Genomic DNA, 19,295 nt, shown 5'->3' with positions numbered 1-19,295 from the left:
GGCCTTGGGGGCCCCACGTGATGCCCCCATCCCCACAAGGCAGCAGGGCGTGCGTGATGACCCCCAGCACACCCCCACGACACAGTGGGCACGCATGAGGAGCCCTGGCCTCCGCACCCGTCCCACTCTCCTCTTTCCCTATGTCCTGTTGTCACCCTCCTATCTCTTCCTCCGGTTGCCTGTGTGGGTTCTCCCTCCCCCACCTCTCCCCCTGCTCACCTGGCGCTCCGGGGGAGGGTTTTAGCCAGGGGCTCCTGACTGAATGAGGTCCCAGCACCTGGCCTGGTGACAGGTGCCTCTTTATTCCAGCTCTTGGAGGAGTGGCCAACTCTCCTTATCTGACCTACCATTTCTCTACCCCTTCTGTTTCAAGGAAAGCAGACCCCCTCCTCGTTCCCCAGGACATGGTTCCATTAATTGCCTTCTCTCCTCTATCTTTAATCTCTTGTAGTCCTTTGGAGTCATGTTATTCACATCTCATAAATATGCCCAGTCCCTCCTATGTTAAAAACCAATTAACCACACTTCTCTTATTTCTCATGCCTGTAGCTACCATTCTATTTCTCATTCTTCCACTGACAGTTAAGTTTCTTTAAAAAGTATACATTGCAGCTGTACCAGTTTGCATTCCCACCAACAGTGCAAGGTCCCCATTTCCCCACATCCTCACCAACATCTGTTGTTTCCTGAGTTGTTCATCTTAGCCATTCTGACCGGTGTGAGGTGGTATCTCAATGTGGTTTTAATTTGTATTTCCCTGATGATGAGTGATGTTGAGCATCTTTTCATGTGTCTGTTGGCTGTCTGGATGTCTTCTTTGGAAAAGTATCTATTCATGTCTTCTGCCCATTTCTTCACTGGATTATTTGTTTTTCAGGTGTAGAGTTTGGTAAGGTCTTTATAGATTTTGGATACTAACCTTTATCTGATGTCATTTGCAAATAGCTTCTCCCATTCCGCAGGTTCTTAGTTTTGTTGATTGTTTCCTTTGCAGTGCAGAAGCCCTTTTTATTTTGATGAGGTCCCAATAGTTCATTTTTGCTTTTATTTCCCTTGCCTTTGGAGGCGTGTCAAGGAAGAAATTGCTGTGGCTGAGGTCAAAGAGGTTGTTGCCTGTTTTCTTCTCTAGGGTTTTGATGGTTTCCTGTCTCACATTAGGTCTTTCATCCATTTTGAGTTATTTTTTGTGTATGGTTTAAGAAAGTGGTCCAGTTTCATTCTTCTGCATGCTGCTGTCCAGTTCTCCCAGCACCATTTGCTAAAGAGATTGTCTTTTTTCCATTGAATACTCTTTCCTGCTTTGTCAAAGATTAGCTGGAGGTTCCTCAAAAAATGACCCAGCAATAGCACTACTAGAAATTTACCCAAAGGATACAGGAGTGCTGATTCATAAAGACACATGTACCCCAATGTTTACAGCAGCACTTTCAACAATAGCCAAATTATATAAAGAGCCCAAATGTCCATCAACTGATAAATGGATAAAGAAGATGTGGTTAATATATACAATGTAATACTATTTGGCAATGAGAAAGAATGAAATCCTGCCATTTGCAACAAGTGGATGGAACTGGAGGGTATTATGCTAAGTGAAACAAGTCAGTCAGAGAAAGAAAACATATGTTTTCACTCATATGTGGAACTTGAGAAACTTAACAGAAGACCATAGGGAAAGGGAGGGGGAAAAATAGTTTCAAACAGAGAGGGAGGTAAACCATAATTGACTCTTAAATACAGAGAACAAACTGAAGGTTGATGCAGAGGGTGGGAGGGGGATAAAAGGTGATGAGCACCTGTTGCATGAGCACTGGGTGTTGTATGTAAGTGATGAATCATGGGAATCTACCCCCAAAACCAAGAGCACACTGTATACACCGTATGTTAGCTAACCTAACAATAAATTATGTTTTTAAACAATAATAAATAAATAAAAATGTTTTAAAGTTTACATTAACTGTTGCCTTTTTCTGATCTTCTGATTTATTCCTCACCCACTGAAGTTTGACTTTCACCCCAAAATTCCCCAAAACTGCCCCCATAGGTCACCAATGACCTTCTAATTGTCACAACCAAAAAAAAAAAAAAAAACATACCCTGGCTCTTATTTCATTTTATGTTGGCAATGTTCTGCTCTTTTGCTGTTGCTGCCTTGCTGGGATCTCCAGAGGACTCTCCTAGTCCCTTTCCTTTCTCTCCAGATTCCTTTACTTCAACCTGAAATGTTCCATTATTCCATTCTAAGCTCTCTTCCTTTCATTCTGTAATATGCTCTTCTTGGATGACTTCAGCTATATGTACAGGTTCAAGTTTTGACTCTTACTGATTATGTCCAAATCTCTAGCCTATATCTTGAGCTGTATGCAGGCTTTTCCAGTCTCTGTACTACTAGACATCTCTCAGAAACCTGGAGGGAGCCCTCTGCCTCACCCCACAGCTAAATGATCAAAGGCCCTGTCACTTCTATCATCCTAGCATCCCTCCCATCCACCCTCTCCTCGTCACCTCCACTGCTTGGATGAGGCTCTCCTCCTTTCTCTCCTTCACCTGATCCTTGCCAACCTGCTCTCCACACTGGATCCCAAATAATCATTCCAAATCTGATCATCCTTCATAACACCCTCTTATCTCAAAGATCAAGTCCAAATTGTCAATCAAGGAGCATAAGTCTCTTAAGATCTTGACTCTGTCTTCTTTCCTTTCCAGCTGTGGTAAACTTTTTGTCATCCCTCCATATCCTACATGCATATTCCTCTACATGTACACATAGGGTGCCTGGCACCCTAGTTGCTCTGTCACAATTCAGTTCAAACAGTGCCTCCTCCAGGAAGCTTTCCCAGATACCTCCAAGTAGCATTTGCCTCTCCTATTTCAAAAAACTCCTATGGCCATTCTGAACCCCAAATCAATTAAGGGAGGATCACTTGAGTGGAAATCCAGGCAGTGGGATGGATTCTAGAGTGGGGCAAAGGTTGAGGACCATGGACCATTGAGGGAGAGTTCTCTCGATCTTTCCCCATGCAATTATGGAGGCTGGCAGTTCCAAAATCTCTAGGGCAGGGAAGAGTTGATGCTGCAGCTCAAGTTGGAAGGCAGAATTCCCTCTTCCTCAGGTAACCTCAGTCATTTTCTCTCAAGGTAAACTGACTGGATAAGGCCCCCCCCATATTACTGTGAGTAATCTACCTTACTCAAAGTCTGCTGATTTAAATGTTAATTTCATATTTAAAAATACCTTCACAGCAATACTCAGACTGGTATTGACCAAATATTTCGGTACTATGGCACAGCCATAGGTGACACATAAACTTAATCATCACACTGACTTTCCTCTTTGTCTCGTGGGCTATGGGGAACCACCAAAGGATCTTAAGTGGGGAGACGTGTAGCCATTTCTGGCTACACTTTAGAATGATTTCTCTGGCTGCATTATGAAGAGTATATTGTGGGAGGCCACCACCACGAGCAGTGAGGCATGATGTTAGGCAAGCACAGTGAAAGTGAGAGATGAGGAAGTGTGTCACGGGGTTGAGGCAGGGGATACAGAGGCCTTCCCCATCAGTGTGGCCAAAGGTGCCTGATGAGAAGTTTCCAGTCATGATTCAGAGACACTATTCTCAGTTTCACATTCTGCCCTTCTTAACCCATACCTCATTTTTCACACTTCTTCAACTAATATTTGTATTATGTGTGGTTCCCAAGCCCCAACTCCTTGATGTGGTTTTTCTGATTGCCTTGGCTCAGAACTTTGGAGACCCTAGGAAAGATATACCCCAAGCTCACGTTCTGGCTGAACTCCAGGCCCTCCATCTCAGACTTCTGCTTGTCCGGGAGGGCTGGGGAGTCCAGGCACAACCAGAGTTCCTACAGGTTGAGATCCTGTAGTCTGTATCGTTAGATGTGGTAATATTTCACATTGAAAAGTTTGCTGGGAACTAATTGTGAGGAGGCCTTCTTAGCCTTCACTGGGAGTTGAATGTCCACATTCAGTGATCAGCCATAGACTTCAGCAACAACCACCTGCACTTCCCCTGACTCCCCTCCCACTCTCCCGGCAACATTCCCAACAGGTTTTCATGGTTTCAAGAAGATGTGGAGTGAAAACAATGCATTTGCCTCTGTTAATTCATCCCAGGAGAACAGAGATAGCATCATGAACTGTCAGAGCTAGAAAGCACATAGACTGCTGACTCTACTCCTCATGTTTTCCAGCGGAGGAGAGGGAAAGAGATGTCATTTGTGTGGCTCACTGTGGGTCCCACAGACAGTTCATGCAAGAAATAAGGCTGTGGTCCATAGGCCCCTTTTCCTTAGCAAGCTCTTTCTGCCATACCCTGTAGTAACAATATTGTCACAAGACAATATTAAAGAGTGCCAGGGTGCCTGGGTGGCTCAGTCAGTTGAGTGTCCAACTCTTGATTCAGCTCAGGTCACCATCCCAGCGTCACAGGATCATGCTCCATGCTGAGTGTGGAGCCTGCTTGAGATTCTCTCTCTCTCCACTGCCCCTCTCCTCAGCTTGCTCTCAGGCTCTCTCTAAAATAATAACAAAAAAGAGTGTCCCACCCATCAGTGAGGGAGGAGGAGTTTAATTATGGTGAACGAGTGTCACTAAGGATTAGGGTGTGGTTGTGTGAACGCTTAGGGCACGGAGCTTTCACTTCCTGAGAACAGACTGAAGGGTTCTATGCAGTCATCTTCTCATTACCTGTGACACTGCTTTGCTGGAACAAAACTTCCATTTCAACTTGAAAACGATACTGTGTTTTGCCCTTTCTGTTGAGTTCAGTGTACCCATCTACACCAATGCATGGGTTTGACTTGCCGAAGTCTCTTCTCCCCAGTGTCCCCACCACTGCTCTCCATTCAAACTGACCTAAAACTGGCTATTTGGCCAGTCCACAGAGTTCATGAATCACTATGTAAGATCTATTTCTGTCCTATTTCACTACCCTGCCACAATGCGACTTGTACTGCTTCGTATCAGCATGATCCTAAATCCAGAATACTCCACTCTCAAATGATCATGCAGATAATCGAAAGCATGCTCATATTCAAATGTTTAGAGGACTACCAAAATGAAAGCATGCTATTAGAAAGAAATGTTGTGGACACATATGGACCTAGGAATGTGCAGAAACAACCCGGTACCTCAATTTCAAAAGCATCACATTAATTAGTTTGCCAGGTTTTGTATTTCAATCAACTTGTGAAAGAAACAAGCATTTGTGACATAATAGCAACTGCTAACTGACAGTAGTGCCTGGTTAGGGCACTGTCATTCCCTCCCTTAATTTTAAGGGTGTTATTTGCAAGTCCAATCAAGCTCTGAAGAGCACGGGATTAGGGGCACCCCCCCCCAACCACACAGCCAAAAATCTGTGTATAACTTTTGACTCCCCCAAAACTTAACTACTAATAGCCTACTGTTGACTGGAAGACTTATTGATGACATAGTCAATTAACACAAATTTTGTATGTTATTTTGTATTATATACTGTATTCTTATAATAAACTAAGCTAGAGAAAAGAAAATGGTATAAAGAAAATCATAAAGAAAGTATATTTATAGTTCTGTACAGCAATTACTGAAAAAGATCTGCATATAAATGGACCCATGCTGTTCAAACCCATGCTGTTCAAAGGTTGACTGTATTATCCAGAAAGTGAAGCCAGAGAAGAAGAAAGTGTTAAAAATGTGAGAACATTTTTTAAAATTTTCCCAGAAATTAAGGACCTGCCTTCTAGACTTAAAGGGTTTACCAAGTCCCCTTGCACACACTCATCCCTACACATCATCATAAGAATACAGAACAATAGATAAAGCGAAGATTGTACATCTCAAGAGGAAAACAAACTCCCATACACAGGTGCACAGGACAGAATATCAGAATGTCTTTAGACTTCTAAACAGCAACATTAGAAGAGAGAATTCTAGAGTGCAACATCTTTAAGAATTTGAGGAAAAAAAGTTTCCAAACCAAAATTATACTCCCATTCAAAATAGTAGCCAAAATAATGGTAAAATCAAGACCTTTTTATACAAAGAAGTCTCTGCTTCAAATTCTGTGTCTCCCTCTCTCTCTGCTCCTCCCCCGCTCATGCTCTGTCTCTCTCTCCTTCAAAAAAAAAAAAAAAATTATACAAAGAGGTCTCCAAACCTCCCATGAGACAATTTTGCAGAAAGCTCCCACAGGATATGCTCTAGCAAAGCAATGATGCACACAGTAAAAGTGGAATTGAGGGCCCAGGAGATGATATGCACACACACGCACACACACACACACACACACACACACACACAAAGTTAAAGACTCAGAATGACTCCTGTGTACCAAGCAGTTAGTCTTGATTGCATAAGGATGAATCAAACCAAATTTTGAGTACTGTCATTACCAAGAGACCTACTACTACCATTGTTCAAAAGATCCTGAGCTCATTTTGTCTGGAAAAAAAAAAAAAAAAAAAGGTCGACTTTATTAAATGATAAGGAGTTGTGTGACAAATAATTAGAGCAGTCTGTTTGTCTCCTAAATATGTTCATTCCTTTTTGGGGGGCTTTGACTAGCACTGCAGGTAGTAAGTTAAATAGAAACATAACCCTCATATCCTCTAGGAACGTGGTATAGTATAATTCATACACCTTGGTTTGCCTGGGACAGTCCCATTAATACCTATTGTCCTGATTTCAGACCATCTGTTCAGCATCTGTCCTAGCTTTTTCATTTTTAATGGATTTCTGCTAATAGTTACATTAAACTAAACCAGGAGAGGCTTGGTAGACCTTTGTTTAGTATGTAAAGATTCTGCCATGGTCTTGGCTGACAGTGTGTGACTCTCATGTGCAGTATCAGTCAAGGCCCACTTAGGAGACATAGCTACCTCCATTATTTGAACAGGGGAATCAGTATACAGAATTGCTCATTAAGCAAAGGAGTGAAATGGGATCCAGGAGAGCAGAAGCAGGCAGTGCAAAGGGCCAGCTGCTACCTCAGGGCTGAGAAGAGTGGACAATGAAACACAACGAAAGGACCAACGACCTGGGAGAACCCTACTGAGGTCCAGAGCTCTTTGAAGAGGGGGTGACTGCCACAGGAACACAAAGCCAGCCACCGGCCAGAGGGCATGGGTCAGAGCTGGTCCAGAGACGCTGTTGCTGGTGGGAGAAGCTGGTCTGTAGAAGCAAAATGCCAGGATGGGATACAGTTGCCTGGGGTGCAGGTTTAATGACTGCAGAATGGGTTGTGGGCTTTGTGACTGCAGAAAGGCCACTGCACAGGGAAAGCATGGGAATGCAGGTAGAAACGGTCACTGTGGGTTGCTGGCCCCTGCACTGGATAACCATAGGAGGACCAGCATCTGGGAGGGAAATCAGGGCCTTTCCACTGCTGTCTCCTCGAACTGTCTCTCCAGCGCTCCCTACTGACGAATCCAACATTGTACCTGCTGGTGAAGTAGTAATACTGATTCAGTGAACAGTGGAGATAGAGCAGAGAGTAAATTGGTAACTGACGCAGCAATTCATAGAGTTCACACTACTCACTATAACCTGAGGTTAAATCTAAAAGGCAACTAGTGAATTTCTTTTTTCTTGACCCTTTCCAAGCCCTCCCTTTTTTCAAGCACATCATTCAGGCAGACCTCACTTTACTGCGCTTCGTTTTATCACACTGTGCTTTACTGAGCTTTGCAGATACTGTTTTTGTTTTAAACAGATTGAAGGCCTGTGGCAACCCTGCATCAAGGAAGTCTATTGATACCATTTTTCCAACAGAATTTGCTTACTTTGTGTCTGTGTCTCACATTTTGGTAATCCTTGCAATATTTCAAACTTTGTCATTACATTGGTAATGATGATCTATGACCAGTGATCTTTTTTTAAAACTTTTTTTGATGTTTATTTAGTTTTGAGAGGGAGAGAGACAGAGTGTGAGCAGGGGAGGGGCAGAGAGAAAGGGAGACACAGAATCCAAAGCAGGCTCCAGGGTCCGAGCTGTCAGCACAGAGCCCAACATGGGACTCGAACTCCCGAACTGTGAGATCATGACCTGAGCCAAAGTTGGACACTTAACCGACTGAGCCACACAGGCGCCCCTAGGACCAATGATCTTTGATGTTATATTGTAATTGTTGGGGGTGCCACCAGCCATGCCCATATAAGATGGAGAGCTTAACTGGTAAATATTGTTGTGCTCTGACTGCTTCACTGACTGGCCATTCCTCCATGTCTCTCCCTTCTCGGGACTTCCTACTCCTTGAGACACAACAATATTGAAAATATTGAAATTAATCACTGTTCAATGGAAAGGAAGAGTTACACATGTCTCACTTTAAATCAAATCTAGAAATGATTACAAGAACGAGCAAAGCATGTCAAAAACCACGACAGGCCTCTTGTGGCAAACAGCCAAGCTGTACACACAAAGGGAAAACTCTTGAAGGAAATTAAAAGTGCCAAAGCAGGGAGCACATGAATGATAAAAAAGTGAAACTCCCCTACTGCTGATATGGGGAAAGTTTCAGTGGTCTGGATAGAAGATGAAACCATCCACAACCTCCCCTGAAGCCAAAGCCTAATCCAGAGCAAGGCCCTGACTCTCTTCAGTTCTATGAAGGTTGAGAGAGGTGAGGAAGCTGCAGAAGAAAAGTCTGAAGCTAGATGGGGCTGGTTCATGAGGTTTTCGGCAAGAAGCCATCTCCGTAACATCAAAGTGCAAGGCAAAGCAGCAAGTGCTGCAAACTATCCAGAAGATCTAGCTAAGGTCATTAACGAAGCCAGATGCACAACGTATTTTCAATGTAAACAAAACAGACTTCTATTGGAAGAAGATGCCATCTAAAACTTGCATAGCTAGAGAAGAAAAGTTAATGCCAGCCTTCAAAGCTTCAAAGGTCAGCTAACATTCTTGTTAGGGGCTTTGCAGTTTGTGACTTGAAGTTGAAGCCAATATTCGTTCGCCATCCAGAAATCCTAGGACCCTTAAGAATTATGTTAAGTCTACTCTGCCTGTGCTCTAGAACAACAAAGCCTGGATTACAGCATATCTGTTGATAATGTGGTTTACTGAATATTTAAAGGCCACTGTTGAGACCCACTGCTCAAAAGAAAGGATTCAAAATATTCCTGCTCGTTGACAATGCACCTGGTCAACCAAGAGCTCCAACAGAAATGTACAAGATGAATATTGTTTTCACACTTGCTAATACAACATCTATTCTGAAGCCTATGGATCAAGGTGTCATTTCAACTTTCAAGTCTTATTATCTAAGAAACACATTTTGTAAGGCTAGAGGTGCCATAGATCATGATTGCTCTGATGGATCTGGGCAAAGTCAACTGAAAAACTTCTGGAATGGATTCACCAAACGGCATTCAAAACATTCCCGATTTATGGGAAAAGGTCAAAATATCAACATGAGCAGGAGTTTGGAAGAAGTTGATTCCCACCCTCATGGATGACTTTGAGGGGTTCAGGACTTCAGTGGAGGACGTAACTGAAGGGGGGGGGGCAGAAACTGCGAGAGAACTAGAAGTGGAGCCTGAGGATGTGACTGAACTGCTGCCATCTCATGATCAAACTTGAACGGATGAGAAGCTGCTTCTTACAGAGAAGCAAAGAAAGTGGTTTCCTGAGATGGAAGCTTCTCCTGGTGACGATGCTGTGAAGATTGTTGATGTGACAGCACAAGATTTAGAATATTACATAACTTAGGTGATAAAGCAGCGGCAGATTTGAGAAGATGGTCTCCAATTCTGAAAGTTCTTCTATGAGTAAAATGCTATCAAAGAGCATTGTATGCTACAAAGAAATTGCTCAGGACAAGAAGAGTCAATGCAGCAAACTTCATTGTCAAGTTATAGCCACAGCACCCCAACCTTCAGCAACCACCACCCTGATCCATCAACTGTCATGAACAAGAAGGCGAGACCCTCCATCAGCAAAAAGATTACTCACTAGGGGCACCTGGGTGGCTCAGTCAGTTAAGCATCCAATTTTGGCTCGGGTCATGATCTCATGGTTTCTGAGTTCAAGCCCCACATCTGGCTCTGTGTTGACGGCTCAGAGTCTGGAGCCTCTTTCGGGTTGTCTCCCTCTCTCTCTGCCCCTCCCCCACTCATGTTGTCTCTATCTCTCATAAATAAATAAACTTAAAAATTAAAAAAAAAAGATTACTCACTAAAAGCTCAGATGATGGTTAGCATTTTTAGCAACAAAGTATTTTTAAATTATGTACGTTTTTTAGATATAATGCTATTACTACACACTTAATAGACTATAGTATAAACATATCTTTTATATGCACTGGGAAATTAAAAATTCATTTGACTTGCTTTATTGCAATATTTGCTTTAGTATGGTGGTCTGGAACCCAAACCTCAAGATCTCCGAGGTATGCCTATATAAGGAACTACCGTACTGATAAAACCACAGCATATCTGTTGGCAAGGTGGTATGCTTGGTCATAGCAGCTAGGTACAGGTAAGTCCTTCTGGTCTCCAGCGTCGGTGGGAGAAGTATTTGGTACTTCTTTCCTCATCTGCCACTTGGTTGTGCCATGGTTCATACAAGGCATATGAGAGGCCACCATATGGCAAGTCAGTTGGAAACATGGAAAATTATAGTGTAGACATATGTAAAATATGTACAGGGAAATAGAGGCTGACCAATCCAGTTATGATGTATTATAGAAAATCTGGTTATAGAGATTATAGAAAAAAAAGTCTAAGCTCTCTGGCAACAGTGACTTTATCATTCATTATTGAGTGAAAACCTACAGACATTTTTTGTGTGGTTGTACTTCTTTTTTTTTTTAATTTTTTAAAATATTTATTTATTTTTGAGAGAGAGTGACACAGAGTGCAAGTGGGGGAGGGGCAGAGAGAGAGGGAGGCACAGAATCTGAAACCGGCTCCAGGCGCTAAGATGTCAGCACAGAGCCCAACACAGGGCTCGAACCCATAAATGGTGAGATCACACCTGAAACGAAGTTGGACACTTAACCGACTGAGCCACCCAGGCGCCCCATACTTCTTTATTTTGCAATAAATCATTTCAGCAAGTGATGGGCTCAAAAATTAAGTACTGTGTTTTCTTATCTCAAGAAACAGAGTGTGTAATGTGCACAGATTGGTGTGTACCACCCACCATAGTGGGTAGCACAGCGAGATCCCCAACCATGTGAAGACCAAGATACTATCCAAAAGAAAATACCAGCGCTGGGTGGCTCAGCTGGTTAAGCATCCAACTCTTGGTTTTAGCTCAGGTCATCATCTTACAGTTCATAAGTTGAAGCCCCGCATCAGGCTCCACACGCCTGCTCGGGATTCTCTGTTCCTTTCTCTCTCCCCCTCCCCCACCTGTGCGCATGTTCTCTCTTGCGCGCGCACTCTCTCTCTCTCTCACTCAAAGAAAATACCAGCATTTCCTTCAAAAGGCAGTAATTTAAGAAAATTCTACCCACAGATGACAATCTAATAAGTGGAGCTCGGGGGGGGGGGGGGGGGGATTGTACATGTGACTTTGTTAAGCAGACTTTTCATTTGATCAAATGACTGTTACTCTAAATTAGTTTCTGCCATTTTCAAAAGGTAAACCAATAGGTGAAAGTGTTAGCTCCAGTACCAGAAGACAAATTACATATTTTGAAAGCCAGTTTCATCAAGGCTTCAAATAAAAAAGCAGTTTAAGTTTTTAATTTCATTCATCGATAGAATCAAAGTTAAGCTTTTGGGAGTTGTGTCTCCCAGAGGTGAAATATGTAATACTCTGTGAATAAATGCTGTTATTAACTTAGTTAAAATGTGTACCAGTGAAGATTTTTGTAATGGCAATATGAATCAAATTTTGATGGAACATACCCTGTGCAAAAACAATATTCTTACTAAATTAAAAACCTGTGGAGAAGAAATGACTTGGAGCTGGTTATAATATACACACCGATCAGACTGCGATAACAAGTTGCAATACTCTTCCAAGAAACATAGTATGTAGTTGTGCAAACTTAAAAATATTTTTTATATCATCACAACCACAAACTATTTGCGATGAAGCTGCTGATGAAGACAATACACACGTCAACGTGGAAGTACATGCTTTTCCTCTTTGGCATCTAGTACATGCTTTTCCTCTTTGGCGTCTATCAACAGATGGAATATAGTTACATGTGCTTTATGGAAGAATCATCTTAAATTAGCCTAAATGTCCAATGATGATATTAACCTTTGAAGTGAGTCTCCTAAATGTCACGTGCATTTTGTTCAAAATCAATTAGAAATGTTTAATCAAAGTATTCAGAGTGGAGTCTTTAAAATAAAATTTTGATGATTTGGAAATTGTCAAACACAAAATTCAAAGTTGTACCTACAAGAACATGCAGAAAGTGACAAAATAACCTGAGCTCAACTGTATACAGGACTGAATTCTGAAAGTCTATAACTGAATTTTGGAATATCCTGGCTGCAGGGGGGGAGGGAAGAATCTTTAGATAGAGTTTCTATTTTTAATTGGATAAATGTATACTCTATATAAGAATCCAATGAAACTGGGTCCAAAAGTTTGTAGCATATAAATTTGTTGAAAACTTGAAAAGAATTATATAGACAAATCATTTGATAAGTTTTGTCCTATAAAAATATTCGGAAAAGAAATACATGTTGTGTGCAGGCAAAACGACCGTACATATGGAAATATTCCCACTGAAATATTTACACATTTACACATTTTGTCAACGCAAAATGAACAAATCTTTTAGAATTTCTAAAAAAAGAAAAGGATGAGAGCTTTATTTCAGCTCAAGGAAGGACGACTATTGGGGATACTAGATCTTCACGAAGAGAGTGCTGCAGGGAGGCCATGTGCAATACAGAGTTATGTATGTTTTTTGTTGCATCAAGAGTAACAAATCATCATAACAGAAGACATTACAGAAAATAACAAACTTTCTCTTATGCTTTTAGCATGTGCAAGGTTCAGGCTTCCAGGTATAGATGGGAATTTAGGGAGACTTGAAATGTTTCTTCTAGGTTATTTGCTAAGGAAGCAGATGTACAATATGTGCTGGGGCAGAAAAAGAGCTCATGTTCTGGTTTGGTGAAGTCATTCTGACCTTGGTAAAAGTTCAAGTAGAGCTTCCCTGGGAGCCCAGGAGCAGGGCCCACAAACTTATTAAAGGTTGAAAATTTGCTTTATCAAGTTTAATATGAAAAAAATAGAACTGCGAAGATCCTTATTTTTCACAATTTGCTCTAAACTTACCTAGGTCCCTCAGCACCTGAAAAAAGAGTGTTTTCTCAGTTAAAAAAAAAAATGCTGTAATCTACAGCAGTTCTGGTTACATAATTTGCAGGATCCAGTGCAAAATGAAAATGAAGGACGCTCTGATCAAAACTTGGAGATTCAAGATGATAGTAAAAAAGCATTAAACCAAGTGTGGCCCTTCTGACAAGGGCTCAGAGTGGCTGTAAAGGCCACGTGCCTATGAAGCCAAGAGGCTGTCAACAGACCAGAGTCGATTGACGATGACAGTAATTTCAAATTTGCTAATAATACAATGGATGAAAAACTGTCAAAAATTTCTAATAAGATCATATTGAAAAATAAATGTTTGAGAAATATACCAGTGACATTTCAGCAGATTCAGCTAAGAAGCAAAATATAGGTAGCAAGAATACTCTATTTATTTTTTAAACATTTAGATAATCAGTATATTTTTAAAATTTTGCTTTATGTTTTTTAATTTATGCTACTTAATTTATAATCTTTTGAAAAAAATATATTTCTATTTTTTAATGTTTATTTTATTTTTGACAGAGAGAGAGAGAGAAACAGAACATGAGCAGGGGAGGGCAGAGAGAGAGGGGCACACAAATCCAAAGCAGAAAGAGAGGGAGACACAAAATCTGTCTGTCAGCACAGAGCCTGATTCTTTCCTTTCTTTCCTTCTTTCATTCATTCATTCTTTTTTTTTTTTTTAGAGAGAGGGAGAGATGCACAAGTGAGCAAGAGGCAAGAGGGGGTGGAGGGGGAGAGAGAGAGAGAGAGAGAGAGAGAGAAGTGGGGCTCACCCGATGCGGGACTTGAACTCATGAACCCTAAGATCATGACCTGAGCAGAAACCAAGAGTCGCATGCTCAACTGACTAAGCCACCCAGGTGCCCATGATTTCACACTTTAATATTTCACGTTATACAGATGTGTATATGTGTTACATAGGCTTTAGATACTAAAAGAATAATTCTAGGTTTTCAGAAAAATATGTGAATGGTTCTCTAATTTGATTTCAGCTGTGTGTTGATCTATTTCTTCTAAGAATAGGGGAGGAAAAGGAAATGTTACTTCTAAAAAAGAATATTTTTAAGTTAGCTACAAGCTCACAGAGAAGTTCTGACACCTACTTTCAGCATTCATTTCCCTTTGCAGCCCACTACTTTTTAGGAGAGTTACATGTATGCCTGTGAATTTCAAGAAAACTGTAATATAATTGCCCTTGGCATTCTAAGAAAGTATCTAAATGACTGTAAAAAGAGAGGGTTTTTAATGAGATTTGGAACACTTTTCTAACCTTGAGAAGAAAACTTATCTAAAGTTTTATCTACATATTAAAATAATAACAGCAATATATAAGTGGCATTTATCTCAAAAGAGAGCAATGGAAATTAAGTTGGTGTATGTAAAGGGCTCTGCATTTGCTCCAGCTTATCAAAAAACAACTATCAATAAATGGGTCTATTATTGTATCAATTAGCCACTGTCTTCCACTGTCTTCTCCTGTAAGGTTAGATAGCTATTTCTGCATCTGCTATTAAAATTTTTCTCTTTTGTTCTAAGAATGAGACACAGATGATGTTAATTTTATCACGTTGCATTGCATTGACTGGATTCCTGGGATAAATTCAACTTTTCCATACTATCCTTATATTATCAAGGCTGTGCTAGCCATGTGCAATGAGTCATTTTTTAGTTTTGTTCTATTTTGTTTTGTTTGATTCTCAGCATATTTTGGCTAAGATTGATTTGTGTCTTGATTGCTACATATAGTTTCGCAGGTTCCATCTGACTGCAAGGCTTGCCCTGTTTACCAAGATCCAAACTGTCGCAGCAAGGAAGTGAACAAAAACATGGCCTCAGTACATTCACAAAATAGTTGGGCCTTAACTGATGATTCCATTCTCCTCTCCTCAGACCATGTATGAAAGCTTCAGAAAGATTAATATGAAGTCAAAGTATTTTATTGAAATAAAGATACTGAAATGCATCCAAGGACAGGCATCTCTCCTGGCTCTGGCCACCATCCGCATGGCCACTGTAGGCCAACTGGCCAAATTCAGACAGGACTATTCCAACCACAACTGTGCCTGCACTGATACTTTAACACTGAGTAGTTTGAAAGAATTAACTGATATAAGAACTTGAGGAGGAAAGAGAATAAGATAGGAGAAATGTGAGAGAACATCCTTGCAGGTATTTATGACGACTTCAAAGGAAAGAACATCCCCAACAAAATATTAGCAGAATGAATTCAACAGTACATTAAAAGGATCATACACCACAATCATGCAGGGTTTATTCCAGGAATGCAACATCCAGAAATCAATCAACGTGATACGTCACATTAACACAACGAAGGATAAAAATCATATACTCAACCCAATAGATGCAGAAAAAGCATTTGACAAAATTCAACATCCATTCATGACAAGTGTTCCTCAACAAAGCAGGTGTGATGGGAACACATCTCAACATAATAAAGGCCATATATGACAAGCCCACAGCTAAAATCATACTCATTGGTGACAAACTGAAAGATTTTTCTCTAACATCAGATGTCAACTGTCAGCACTTGTATTCAACATAGTACTGGAAGTTCCAGCCAAAGCAACTAGGCAGGTAAAATTGTCTCTATTTACAGATGATATGATATCATATATATATATATATATATATATATATATATATACACACATACATATATAACCCTGAGGAGTCTACACACACACACAAAAAGAACTGTTACAAATGGCAAACAGATTCAGCAAAGTTGCAGGATGTAAAATCAATATACAAAAATCAGTTCTGTATCTATACACTAATAACAAATGATCAGAAAGAGAAATTAAGAAAACAATCCTATTACAATTGCACCAAAAAGAATAAAATACCTAGGTATAAATTTAGCCAAGGAGGTGAAAGACCTGTACACTGAAATCTATAAGTCATTGATGAAATAAATTGAAGACACATAAATAAAATTACATTCTGTGCTCATGGGTTGGAAGAATTAATACTGTTAAAATAGCCATGCTACTCAAAGCAATACACAGATTCAATGTAACCCCTATCAAAATCCTGGGGAAATGTTTTGGAGAAATAGAACAAACAATCCTATGATGTGTGTGGAACCACAGAAGACCCCAAAGAGTCGAAGCTATTTTGAGAAAGAACGGAGTTGGAGGCATCACAGTTCCTAATTTCAAACTATATTACAAAGCTATAGTAATCAAACTGTATGGTATTGGGTCTGAAAACAAAACCAGACACAGATTAAAGATAGATTAACAGAAGATTAACATGGATATTAACAGAAACAAACCCACATATGTATGGTCAATTAATTCACAACAAAGAATCCCAGACTACACAACAGGGAAAGAACAGTCTCTTCAGTAGTGTTGGGAAAACACAGCCACATGCAATGAATGATTCTGGACCGCTATCTTACACTATACACAAAAATTAACTCAAAATAAGTTAAAGATTTAAACGTAAGATCTGAAACCATAAAACTCCTAAAAGAAAACATGAGGGGGGGGGTGAGCTCCTTGACATTGGTCTTGGCAATGATTTTTTTGTATATGACATCAAAAGCAAAGACAACAAAAGCAGAAACAAGTGGTACTACTTCAAACTAAAAAGTTTCCATACCATGATGGTAAAGGAAACCATCACCAAAAATGGTCTCCTATGGAATGGTATGAAAAGGTACGACAAGGTAACCTATAAAATGGGAGAAAATATTTGCAAATCATACATCTAAGAAGAACTCATATCTATATATCTATCTACCTCTATCTACATATAGATATGTTTTATATAGATAGATAGGTAGATAGGTAGATAGATATAGGCATATATATGACTCATACAACTCAACAGCAAAACAAACAACCCAATTCAAAACTGGGGAGAGTAACTGAATAGACATTTTGCCAAAGAAGACATCCAGATGGCCAACAGACAACTGAAAAGATGCTCAGCATCACTCCTCATCAGGGAAATGCAAATCAGAACCACAATGAGATAATCAACTCATAACTATTAGAAAGATTATATCAAAAAGATGAGAAGTCCCAAGTGTTGGCAAGTATGTACAGAAAAGGGAACCCCTCTGCACTGTTAGTGGAATTGTAAATTGGTGAAACCATATGCTTCAGCAATTACACTTCTGGATACATACCCAAAGGAAATGAATCACTCTCTCAAAGAGATATCTGCACCCCCATGTCCACTGTGGCATTATATAAAATAGCCAAGACATGGAAACAACCTAAGTGCCCAATGATGGATAAATGGATAAAGAAAATGTGGTAAACACACACACACACACACACACACACACACACACACACACACACGAATATTATTCAGCCATAAAAAAAGAAGGAAATCCTGCCATTTGTGACAACATGGATGGACCTTTAGGGCATTATGCTAATGAAATAAGAGAAAGACAAATACTATATGATCTCACTTACATAGAGAATCTAAAACAAGGGGTAAAACCCCCAAATTCATAGATACAGAAAACAGATTGGTGGTTGCCAGAGGTGAGGGCTGGGGCAAAGGTGAGTGAAATGGGTAAAGATGGTCAGACTTCCAGGCATAAACTTCCAGGTATATGAAATAAATCTTGGGCATAGAATGCACAGCATGGTGACTATATTCTTTTTAAAAGGAAAGAACAGACCCCGCACACCCTACAAACTCAATTCCACAATATTTAAATGTAACAAAGCATTTCTTTCCTGTACACAGTTTTTAAATAATTTTTCCTGATTATTTAAGAACACACATTCGTTGTAGAAAAAAATTTAAATATATATGTATATATATATACATATATATGTATATAAACACATATTTTGCTTATTATTTTTTGGATATATATCTATATCTATAGATAGATGATAGATATAGATATCTATAGATATAGATATAGATATAGATATAGATATCTATAGATATAGATATAGATATAGATCTACAATCCTGGAACCTATTTTAAACATGTTAGCGTGTAAATTTCTTGCAGTTCTACTCACCTGAAGCCAACGGGATTTTGGATCTGCTCAAGATGATCCTAACAGCCAGATTCTGGGTCATGCCCACTATGGAACAGATCTTAAGAAACGGCAGTGAAATCCCAGCATGGAAGGGAGCTCAGTAGCGCGCGACCCCACGACTCGGGAGACATTCCTAGGTGCACCCAATCCCTGCTCCAATGGCCGCCCCTCCTGGGATTCTTCATCCCCGGTGCCCTGGTCCCCGCCTCCACCTGCCAGGAACGCCCGGCTCCGTGCTGCCCACCAGCGGGCATGTACGATCAGGATCAGCTGGTGCGCGACATCCGCAGTCCATCCATTTCCACCCAGGCTGTGCGGCCCGGCCGCCGCCTCCCTGCGGTCAACGCGCAGAGGGGCCCGCTGGCCGCCACTACCCGGTGCGCAGGGCCTCCAAGCTTCCGACGCCTACAAGCTCAGTGAGGCCACGGCCCTGAGGCCCCTCCTCTGAGAACTGAGGCTGAATCGAAGGAGGCGGGGCCTCGCAGCACCTTCCCTCTAGCCGTTCTGGAGGGGTGTGCGCCCTAGCGGGTTGCCTGGAGCCCGGCTCTAGTTTCACACTCAGGGCCCTTGTTCAGGATCCAGTTTCATGTGTTTTCGGGGCTAGAATTGTCCCAGCCCCGCTTTTCCGGATGGTAAAACAGAAGCCAAGAGGCGAGACTTCCCGTTGGAGGCTGGAACATTTCCGTCTCTCTGGCGCAGCTTTGCTGATTGCCCTGGCGGGAGCTTCGGTCTCCACTCAGCCCACCAGAAGGAGAAGTTTGGAGTTCTGTCCCTTTGCTGGTTGCAAGAAATTGTTCACGTTACTTAACTTGCTGGGCCTCAGATTCCTCCTGGGTTTATTCATTGCTGAGGATCAAATAAAATAATCTATGTAAGGGGCGCCTGGGTGGCTCAGTCGGTTAAGCGGCCGACTTCGGCTCAGGTCACGATCTCACACTCCGTGAGTTCGAGCCCCACG

General features: G+C 41.0%; 1 protein-coding gene across 1 annotated transcript in view; it reads right to left on the bottom strand.

Annotated features, from left to right (window-relative positions):
• Nucleotides 1-18,911, bottom strand: part of SERPINB9 (serpin family B member 9) — a 57,323-nt gene extending 38,412 nt beyond the window's left edge. The window contains exon 1 of the mRNA XM_040460476.1: nucleotides 18,317-18,911. The gene's annotated coding sequence lies outside the window, so the exon portion shown is untranslated. The remainder of the gene's footprint in view (nucleotides 1-18,316) is intronic.
• Nucleotides 18,912-19,295: the final 384 nt, after the last annotated feature.

This window comes from Herpailurus yagouaroundi, unplaced genomic scaffold, assembly GCF_014898765.1.
Source record: "Herpailurus yagouaroundi ecotype Mexico unplaced genomic scaffold, PumYag 250, whole genome shotgun sequence".
Classification (NCBI taxonomy): Eukaryota; Metazoa; Chordata; class Mammalia; order Carnivora; family Felidae; genus Herpailurus; species Herpailurus yagouaroundi.
The sequence above is the reverse complement of the archived record's forward strand: the minus strand, read 5'-3'. Positions and strand labels throughout refer to the sequence as shown.